The sequence below is a fragment of the Camellia sinensis genome, chromosome 1 (assembly GCF_055761805.1).
Source record: "Camellia sinensis isolate YWXY chromosome 1, ASM5576180v1, whole genome shotgun sequence".
In the NCBI taxonomy this organism is placed as follows: domain Eukaryota; kingdom Viridiplantae; phylum Streptophyta; class Magnoliopsida; order Ericales; family Theaceae; genus Camellia; species Camellia sinensis.
Window position 1 is genome coordinate 178,894,315 of NC_138961.1, and position 12,178 is coordinate 178,906,492.

The window sequence follows — 12,178 nt, forward strand, 5'->3', positions numbered from 1 at the left end:
CTCATACAACATAATAACCCACAAAAAAATCACCCAAGAAAACTCACCTTCAACCAGCTACACAGAAGTTCGAAACCCTACACCCTCAAAGCAGCAATATGGAAAAAAATAAATAAATAAACCAAACCCTATTAGCAACACACAGCATTCCACATCATCAACAAACCCATATATGGAACATTCACAAACCCAACCCCCGTAAAAAAATAGAAATTCCCAACCATACCATATGCACGCTCTGTTAACATCAATACACAACCAATACAAATTCAAAACAAAGGGCAAACAAATCATACCACAGCCCTCAAATCAAATTAAATATAACATACCAAAAATAAAAAGGACTAAATGGTTTAAAAGAAAATCTCTAAGACTAAATGGACTAACATTTTTTAAAATGGGATATATGGGTAATTTTCTCTTTAAAAAACATGTATAAATTTCTGGCTCTAGAAAAATGTTGGACAATGAACACTCTTATGGGTCGGTCCGGTCTGGGCGATATGATTAGAACTTGGGTAATAAGAAATCAAGTTGTCAACCGGTTGTACTGGAGTTTAGGCTCACAGGTGTCATGATGACTCTTCAGAGCCTTTTTTTTAATTCAAAAAAAAAAGATGACATTTTATTTGAATTCAAAAATTATCTCATTATGTTTAATTTTAATTTTTATTATACTCTAATATAAATTTACTAATAACGATAACATGTGTTAAATCTTAAAATAAAATATTATTTTTTCTCATAATACATCTTAATTAATTATACGTATTCTTCCTATTCAAATCTCTTCATATTCTTTCCAAAGTTTTAGTTATTTTTTTTTCTTCTTTTTCTTCCTCCTCACTCCAAAACTCTAATCCATCACACCAAAATTTACCATTATCATCAATATTATTATTATTTTTATTTATTATATTATTACTTGCAATTTTGCACCGATGTTAAATTGTGGAAATAAGGCATTGTGGTGTTTTATGGTGTATCACTGTTTTGTTTGATTGATTGTTTGCCATTCTGTACTAGTTTCTTATTTTCGTCTATAATTTGCTATCTATTGTTGACATGGATTTTGGGGAAAAGATCAAGGTGTACCGCGGAAAACCTGCAAATCAGAGCATTATGATGATGAAATTCAGTGGGTTGCAAGAAGCAGAGAGGCTTCACAAGTTTTATTTTGACAATGAATGTGGAGGATTGAACTCGAGCAAGTTATTCATAAAAATAACAGTAATGCTGATGATAAAACGTAGAAAGCATCGGTAAACAAGGTGGAATGTGTTTCATATGGTTACCTTCTCCTTTGCCCTCCTCTTTTGCTGTTTTCCTGCGCTGGTGCCTTCTTCGCTAGTGCCGATTCCCTGGTCTTGTTTTTTGTATGAGTGCGTTTGGTTGGACGGACTCATAAGGAATATTATAATCTATCGGACTATTAGTCTTATGATATATTATTTTCGGACTATTTGGTTGGACTGAATTTGTATTAAATGTCTGGATTGAACTATTTTTAGTTATCTAATATTTGTTTGGAATATTATGGAGAAAGATAAATACTCAAATGACTATTTTATCCTTTTCTATTATTTACTAAGTAATAATAATATTAAACATAGCTTTAATATTTTAATTATTTTTAACTAGATTAAATAAAAATTTATTTTATTTTATTTTTTGCACAATTAAATAAATTTATTTTTAAAAAATTAAATAAATTAAATATCAATAAAAATATATGTTATTTTTTAATTAAAATTTTAAATAAATTTATTTTAAATAATAATAATAATTAAATAATGAAATAAAATAAAACATCTATTAAAATTTAAATAATTAAATTAAATAAAATATAAACAAAATTTTAAAATAAAACATCGATAAAATATCTATAAAAAATATTTTAAAAAATTAAATAAATAAAACAAAAATAAAAATTAAATAAAATTATTTTATTTTTAAATTGAAACATTTAAATTTTATTGAATTTTACTAAATATAATACATAATTAAATACTAGAGTGCAAAAATGTAATTTCATTGTCTAATCTCATGGGATGAGTTATCCCATGGTTTCTATCCCGCCCCCTTATGGGATAGGATAGTCCCACAAATATGAAACTAATAGTCCGGAAGGATTATTAGTCCGGAGCAAAACTTTTGAAATAAACAATGAACTATTAGTCCGGTGAGACTAATAGTCCAATCACACACCATAATCCTTCAAAACAAACACACCCTATATGTATGTGAACAATATAATTATTTTTTTAAATGGTTTTTCAAACATAATTTTAAATTTTAAATTTATTTTATTTGGATGTACCATAAAAAGGTATTTTTTTAAAAAAAAAATAGAATGTATTGAAAATAAATTATAATTCTAAATAATTTAATAAAGTGTATTGAAAATTTAAATTCACTTAAATATTTTTTTAGGTGTAAATAGAATGCCCCCGTAATAAGAAGGCCAAGGCAAATGACTAAACCCAATTGTGTTGGTGGTTTGGGCCACAACTGGGCTTAGCACTAGGCACAAAGATTTAAACTTAAGAATCTAGCAATAATCTTGCAACAATGTTGGGTGTGACATATTGTTGAGTTAAAAATGGATTAAAAGTTTACTTTCTTGAGAAAATAATGGATTAAAAGAAAATAATTTTCTTTTTTGTTATTTGTTCAGTTTACAAGAAAGTTTATGTACAAAAACAATTTAAGCTTTCTTGCAATGCATGATACTGTTACATTTTCAATTTCTTTTTATATCAAATTATTTTTTAATTTTTAAAAACTAATTTGGTGTAGAAATGATAGAAAAAAAAAACCATTATTTTCACATGCTTTTATCTTTTTTTGGGCTGAAATAAATTTTGGAAATTTAAAAATATATTTGTGGTGTTTTTGTTTTGTTTTTTTGTCAAATTAATTTATATTTTTCAAAAAAAAATTCAAAAAATAAAACAAAGCAAAGCCACATATTAAATTATTATTGCGACCGATATACATACAACTATATACTTACATCTTATATTTAAGAAAAACGATTGCAACCACTAATTAGAAATTAGCATATAGTTTCATTTAATTTTTTTGTCAAACGAATGTGATGGTAGAAATATTACTGCTTCAATATAATGTGTATGGAAAATCAGTGAGAGCTCGAATGCGTGAGAGCTCGAATGCCCTGAATGCCAAACGACGTCGTTTTGGCAATGTTTTTTTTTTTTTTCCTCGTTTATATCTGAACACACATGGGGGAGGGCAAGAGAGAGGGAGGGAGAAAGAGAGAGGAGGAAAGAACAGAGACAGAAACAGAAAGAGAGAGGCAACGGTGATGGCAGGGCGGGGCGATGGTGGACGGTGATGGAGGGTGCAATTTCAGACTCTGTTTTCTTTCTCTTTTTTTTCAGCTTTGAAGATGAAGATGATGTGTTGATGATGGTGATGTTGATGAAGATGTTGTTGTTGATGATAATGTGTTGATGAAGATTTTAATGTTGATTTTTTTTTTTTTTCTAGTAGGTCCAGATCTGAAGGTGAAAGGGGAAAAAAAAATATTGGCTGATGATGATGTGATGAAGAAGATGATGTTCATGACGATCTGTTTTCTTCTTCTCCTCCTCTCCTCTCCTCTTCTTCTTCCTCTTCTTCTTCTTCTTCAGACAAACGAGAAAAAAAAAATCTCGAAAAAATGTCGTTTTGGGATTTCGGGCCATTCGAGTCGTTGATAATTTGAGCTACGTAGTGGAGTTGAATATGTATATATCACTTGTTCATTGGAGAAAGGAAATAACAAGGACGAAGACCAGATTCCTCTGGCTTAAAAAAAAAAAAAAAAGTTCTATTGTGTTTACAAAATGCTATTGTGTAAACAAAAAAAAGGAAATAACAAGTACCAAAAAAATTCATTTGGATTAAGAAAACTATGAACAAAAATAAACAAAATGCTCTACAAATTAATAAAATATTACATTTTTTTTTCCTTTTACTAACTATTGTGTAATAATGAAACTTTAAAATCTGAAATAGGACCTATTTTAATTATATGATAAGTATTGAAGATTGGCAAGTATCAGGGCTGGCCCTGAAATTTATGAGGGTTTAGGCGAATTATGAAATGAGACCCTCTTTTTTTTTTATATATATATATATATATATATTTGTAATAAAAAAATGATGCATAAAATGTTAAGTATCAACAAGATTTTTATTTAAGTTTACTGGCACATATAATCATTAAAATTATAAATTAAAATTTACTTTCATATATTAAAATAGGAAGAAATCATTACAAATACTCAAAAATATTAAAAATTGAACCAAAACAACACTTGTTTGTATATGTTTTAATTTCAATTGGGCCAAACCAAACTTATGAATATATATATTTTTCATATGGGTCCAATAGAATTTTTTGGGCCCTTTAGACTGGTCCTAAAGCAACAAAAATAAATTGGGCCTATTTTAATTTATAATATATTATAAGACACTACTAAATTTAAAGGCCCTAGATTGGGCCAATTTTGGAGTGCTTAAGGCACAGGCCTCAACAGCTTTAGCTCAGGGCCGGTTCTGGCAAGCATCCACCCCGATCTGTCAAAATTAAATGACCTAAACTAATTTACTATAAAATGAACGGTTTCAATGCTCCAAGCAGACGGATGGGGATGCATTTTTTTTAATTCGCCTAAGTTCAGACAGATGATGGATGGGAGACTACATGACCCAACCTAATCTGCCAATACTCCTAAAAAAATAAAGTTATGCTTGTGTACTAAAAAAAGAAACTTGTATTTAGTAATTATATTTGCTATTTATGAAATATAAAAGTTGAGTTTTTATTTTTATTATAAAAAATGAAGGGATTTTTTCTTTAAGGTCTCTGGCATTATGATTTTATAGCATAAAGGACACTCAATATTTTCATAATGTCTAAGATCCCTCAATATCAATCCAGAGAAAATTCGATCTAGAGAATTTCTCTAGACACATTTCAAAGAAAATTCCAAATTTCTCTGAGTTTTTGTGAATTTCTCTAGGCTATAATGGAATTTTCACTGACTTTTTGTGAATTTCTCTGGGTTGGAAGGTAATTTCTCTGGACTGAGAGAATTTCTCTAGGGCAGTTTATCAAATCAATAGAACAGCAGATTCAACTCTACCTATTTTGTCATAGAGAAAATCTCAACAGAGAAATTCTAAGAAGAATTTCTCTGGATTTCTTAGAGAAATTTTGAAAATTTCTCTGACTTTCCCCTAACCTTCCCATTCTCTAGATAAATTTTGGAAATTTCTCTGGCCTTCCCTCTCTCCAGAGAAATTCCCCCTCCTATTTACACAATAATCACATATACAAACCAGAGAAATTTAGTCTATCCTAGAGAAATTTACTCAAACTCAGAGAAAATCGCCCTCCACCCAGAGAAATTGATCACAAAAAAAAACAGGGCAATTGTCTTTTTGAATATGAGATTGACTATTCAAATGATCACCAAAAAAAATTAAAAAATTATGAATAAACAGATTCATTGTAATATCCAACATGTTCAGAAAATCAAAATTCAAGAGAGAGAAAGAGAGAGAGATGAAACTAGTTTATGGTTCAACAGAACACCTGAGTTTCGAAGCGAAACAAAACATCCATGAACCAAATCAACATGAACAAGATTTGGGAATCGAGCAAATAATCGACCCGATATGAGGAAGTTCCAATCAAGAAGCTTCAGGGATCGAACAAGACGACCTTGGAGATTCAACCACCATTTGGAGACTAGAAAAATCGAATTTCTCTGAGAATGGGGGAGTTTGGAGAGGATTAGGAGGAAAAGCTCGTTGGAGAGAAGTAAGGTTCGATTTGAGACGAGCTTTGAGTGATCGAACACTAGGGTTTGTTCAGATTCAGGGGTGAGATTGGTGAGAGGTGGTTTGGGGAAAGATTGGAGCTTCATAGCGAAGACTACATTGTTGAGAGCTTTCTTGTTCTTGAGCCAGAGTTGAGACCAGCTCGGAGATTTCTCTGGTGAGCAAGACAACATTTGGGTAGTTTTGTTTCAGCTTCTAATCTAAAATCCTCTGTTTCTGCTCTGCTTCTTCTTCTACTCTGCATCAACCATTTCTCTCTTTAAACTCTCCTCCGGCGTATCTCTCCGATACCGGAAAAAATCCACCTCCTCGTCGCCGAAAAAACGGAGATTTCATGCCTCTGTAGTATCAGAAGAGAAAACCCTAGGTTTCTTTAACGAACTGAACGGCGACGGTCTTTTGCTCCAGAACAAAGGCAAATAAGCTTAAGAAGAGAAACAACAATGAACGGGGCTGAATTGGAGGAGAAAGTGATATCGAAGAAGAAGGTTGAGTTTGGGGATTTGGAGGAGTGGAAGAGAGCAGCGAGAGAGACACACAGAGCGTGAGATATATATCAAATTTCTCCGTGATAGATGGGAGGGACCTTAGACATCAAAAAATAATATTGTGGACCTCTTCCATTACTAAAAATGGAAGAGGAATTTTAGACTAATTTTTCAAAAAATGAATAATAAAAAATTTGGGAGCAAAATAATAAAAAATTATTGAAAAATAGTTTAAAAAAATGCTCAAAATAATAAAGTAATCCAAACCGACAAATCAATCTTAATACACCTACCAACCCGCACGCCCCTCTCAATCTGTCTCCGCAAACTAAGAACGAGTGTGAATTCTATGTCAGATGTTTGTTCTTGTTTTTCAGGTTTTTAGAAATACAGAGAACTTAATAATAATAAAATAGTTGAGATCATGTGGAGCTAGTAGTATATATGTATTGTCAATGGTCTTTTTTTCCCGTTCCTCTCTACACTTGCATCTCATGTCCTGCATTGTACCGTATGGATTTTTTACGTCCTGATTAAGAAATGAGACACAGACGAGTTTTGCTTCCACCATCCCATTCTATCCAAATCCTGTCTCAATTATATTTATTAAATATATTTATATATATATATATATATAATTTATTTATTTTTCATTATAATAAAATTAAAATACTAAAATATTATACTTAATATTAATTTTATTAGGGGTTGTTTGGGGTGTTCTAAATAAGTGCAATTTTTATCTTTTTGGACTAAAAAATTGAGAAAGAAAATATGGATGTTTAGGTTAACTTTTTGACTTTTTATGAAAAAATGTGTAATAAAAAATTGTAAAAATTGATTTGTAAAGAAAAATTAAAATTGAGAGTTGTGCAACCGTAATTGTTGACTTTTAGTGAATAATGTTAACTTTTTAACTTTTTGAGTAACTTTTTGACTTTTTTACAATATGCCAAACTTGGTCTAAGAATAAATTATTATTCATAATATATTATATTATCTATAGTTTTTATTAATATTTTTATTTTTTAACTTACAAAATTAACTCGCACTTGTTCTGCTTACGTCACTCCCTAATTTACATTACCCTCGATATGATACGAGACCAGAACGAATTTCTATGAACTTATCCCAAACTTGATCCACATCACGTTTGGCAACTCAATATTTTAACGTAAAAATCAAAAGTCACTAAAAAATCAACCTATATCAAAAAATCAAATATTTCATTTTTTCTCTATTTTTTGTATATTTTTTCGAAAAAAATTAAAAAATTATTTCAAATATACTAATTTTTTTACTTTATATTTTAGCCAAAAAATTAAATAATTTCTAAAATAAAATGTTAACAGACAATCACTTCAACCGGTGCACCTACTATTCTCCTTCGTGTCAATTTTGTAAAGTAAAGGCGTTCCATAAGTAAATTCAAAATTTCCAGCTAATCACATAATATTGTAATAATAATAATAATATTATAATCATAATATTTTAAGCGATATGAATGGTATCAACTTTAAATTAATACAATAATGTATATGAGATAGTAGACATATATATCTATATAAATGTGACTATTATAACATTATAGGGTCCCGTTACATATGTTAAGAAATTTTTTTTTTAAAAAAAATTATATATTCTTTAACGCAACATTTATTTTATCCCATTATGATTTGAAATTGAAGATTTTATCTCTTATGGTTGACATATTGTCAGAAAATTTATGTTGATTTTGGATTAAAGTGTCACAATTAGTTATTTATTTACTTATTTATTATCTAAACTAATAAAAGATGTATTACACATACTATTTTTTAGAGTGAACTAATTTTCTAGAAAGAATAAAGTGATATTAAAACAACAAAAAGATAATTTTACTCTCATTTTCTGCAAACCTAAAATTACATTAAGATGTTAATTAAAATAAAATATAATTAAGGATTAATCTAATATACAAAATACAATTAAATAAATTAAAATATAAAAAAATAATAATTAAGAAGTGATCTAAAATATAATTAAATTAAAATTGGATTAAGATGTTAGGAATTATAATTAATAATTAAGTACTTCAAATTAATTATGATCTAAAATATAATTAAATTAAAAAGTTAGGAATTACAATAAATAATTAAAGATTCAAGATTAATTGTGAGATAAACTATAATTAAATTAAAATTAAAATTAAATTAAAAAGTTAGGAATTACAATAAATAATTAAGAATTATGATTAATTGAATTAATGTTAGAAATTATAAATTATGTGTATGAGATGAGTGAGGGAAAAAAAAAGGCATATGATTTAAGGGTACTATAGTCATTTTATATCTATACGGTTGTACTTTGATATAAAATCACATAAGAGCATTTCCAACGGTAAATCAGATTTTTCATCAAATCTGAGTCAAAAATGACTCATTTCACCAAATCTGGTACCAGATGTTCCAACAGTTCACCTTTCACCAAATCTGTCCCGGGACAACCGGGTGGTCGACCGGTGAGAAGAATTTTTTTTCTTTTTTAATTGTCTGAACCGTTTTTGTTGAACTTTCTGAACTTTTTTCGGGACGACCGGGTGGTCGACTGGCCGGTTGACCGGTTAGGGAAATTTTTTTTTTTTTTTTTTTTTTTGGAACTGTTTTTGAACTGTTTGAATCTTTTTACTGGTCGACCGGTTGGTATCAACCCAACGGTCAGTAACAGTGATTTGGTAAAATGCTTCGCCTGTTCTCAGTTTGATGGAATGTTTGGTGAAATCTCATTTTGATATCGATTTGGTGCAACCGTTGGAGCATCAAACAGTAATCTTTTCACCAAATTTTAAATTTGATACTGGGTTTGATGAACCGTTGGAGATGGTCTAAGGACTTCTTAACTATTTTTAAACTATAAAGAAGTAAAGTGCTCTGGACTCCAACCACAATCTAATAAAATGAATTTTGTCCTATTTTTTATTGTACATATTTTTATATGAAAGTTGACAAAATATCCCATTATTATATTAAAATAAGTGCTCAATTATTGAACACAACTAATTCTAAGAATAATAAGATTCATAAATGGGAACAAGTTTTTCTTGAAGTATATGGGACACTCACCATATGATCCTGTAACAATAAATGGACACCTTACGTAATGCATGAGATACATTTTTATATGGGAAAGGCTTACCTCTCTAGTCTAAATGGGATTAGAGGATGCTGTTGAGCTTTCACAAGCCTATTACAGAATCCATATCGATAATCTGAATTATTCATTATGTAGGGCTCGTCAAGTATTTCATTTCTGCAAAAATTTACGTTGATCGGGTATCGATAATCACTTGATCAGATCACAAATGTGTCAATAGTAAGTATGATTTTTAAAATAAATTATTTATACCAATATAAACTGATCAAATAGCTATTGATATTCGATCAATATGATTTTTTTCAAGGAAGAAGTATTCGACGAGTTTTACATATTGAATGGTTTAAATTATTGATATGAGTTCCATAGTAGGCATATGAAGGCTTAACAACACCCTCTAGTTGGGTAGAAGCCTCTCCCTTTTTATTTATAGACAAAAATGGAAATGATCTAATCTTTAGCTTCTTTAGTTACTTCAAAGCTATCTAATAATATAATTTTTAATTTTCAATTGTCATTTTCCAAAACACTAGTCACTTACTAGTTCTTTATTAAAAAAATAAGTGTGGGTCTACGGATAGGCATTGGCGGCCAAGCCAATTTGAATGACATTTAAAGTGAAAATTATTGTAAAATCCCATTTGAAAGAGTCCGTGTCGAATGTGCAACATTGCACCACTGTGTGCGTGATGTGCCAACCATATGTTATGAGTGTGCGACATGAAATTTGTGAGATAAAAATGAAACCCACAAAATCCAATTGCCGTTGGATAACATCAAGACACATTGGGTGTATGTATACAATGGAATATGCGATGTAGTTGATGAATATGTGCGCGGGTGATGCAGCAAACAAAAAATGGTGCAAGTGCATAAACATGTAATTAACTGCCCAAAAAATGAAAACCCAAAATAAATAAGCATTGTAGGATGTGTGTTTAGTTTCGTACGTGCTAAACGTGACCCCTTGGCATGACGTTGTCATATGACATCGTACCCCACCCACCCCCCCAAACCCCAAACAAGACACTCAAAAACCAAACAAAACAGAGCACATACCAAAATACCTTACCTGTGCAAAACTCCAAACACTACTCCATTCCTTCGCAACTTCCTAGGCCATGCAAACAACACTCCACCAAACTATGATTACCCCTCAACCCAGAATTCAAATACTTACATAGGATTACTCCCATGTTCGTCCTTCCCAAAAAGGTACACAACAACACAATGTAATCAACAGGATTCATCCCATCCTTATCAAAGCATTACATATCATGAACAAGGGTAAAAGAGTCCCCAAATCCACCCCCAAACAATCAAACGGGATCTTGTAGGTAATATTACCAAAAAAAATAAGACTTCCAAGAGTATTAAAAAAAAATAGAGGACTCTTCAATCCAATGGGATTCACCTCATCCTTGTCAAAACATTACATATCAAAACATTACATGTCAAAACATTACATATCACGAATAAGGGTAAAAGAGTCACCAAATCCACCCCCAAACAATCAAATGGGATCTTGCAAGTAACATTACCAAAAAAACAAAAAAAAACAAAAAAAGGACTTCCAAGAGTGTTCAAAAAAATAGAGGAAAAAAATGGAGGACTCCTCAATCCAAGACTCAATGACTAGATTTTTTCCGGATTTAATCACATGTTTGTTCTATTTTGTTGTAGGAATGGGGGACAACATAATGTTATTGTGTTTGTACGGTAGTAACGACATTGCCATCATGGTTGATGTTGTGTTCACGTTCAGTAGGCTGGCCAATTATGTTTGCGAACGATTTAGGGGTTTGTCTCCGGGTTCGATGTCTATGTTCTACAAGATCCTTGGGTACAATAATTTCAACATGGAAAATGAGGTGGACTTCCAAAACATGGTATGCCTTGCCAGATCTTTTCGGTTGGACCACGTCGATGTCATTGTGGAGTTGCCGGGGAGTTACCTAGGAGCAAATGTGGTCGGAGCATTGTTAACAACTGTAATGACGGACTCAGTCACTGAGGGAGGTGACGTGACAACAGATGTTGATGAGGATGTTGACTTGATTTTAGAAAATATCAGATTGAATCTTCAAGATGGGGTTGCCACATTTGGAAGAAGTTTAAGACGAAGAGTCGCTAGTGGAGAAGGTGCATCAGTGACCAAATCGAGTGTGGATCACCCACCGATGTCGGAGAAATGTTGTCCGATGAAACCCTTAACAGTCGCCAAACAAAAATCCGGGGTGTGGACTATTTTCCTAATTTTTTTGAAGTTGGATACGTTGGGTTGGACCCAAACGTGGGTGGACCAATATTTTTGCGAAATTGGATAAGTTTGGGTCGAATCTAAACGTGGTTGGGCCAATATTGGTAAAGTTAGATACGTCGGGGTCGGATCCAAAAGTGGGTGGGCCAAACTAGTTTACAAAACCAAAAAAGACTGTAGTACATTTTTTTTTTTCCCAGATGGACAGAAACGTAAATGGGACTTCTGAGAGTATTAAAAAAAGAGTGATGCTATTAGCATCTACCTTTCTTCTTTGGCCTCCTCATTTCGTTGAACGCCCACCCAACAAAATGAAACCCCTCTCTTTTTTTCTTTAAACCCCCACTTTAATACCAATTATACCCCTCATCTTTTTTACTCTAAACTTTTTTTCTGCTATTTTCCTACCACCACCGGCAGTCTCACCCCTCCGGTGACCTCC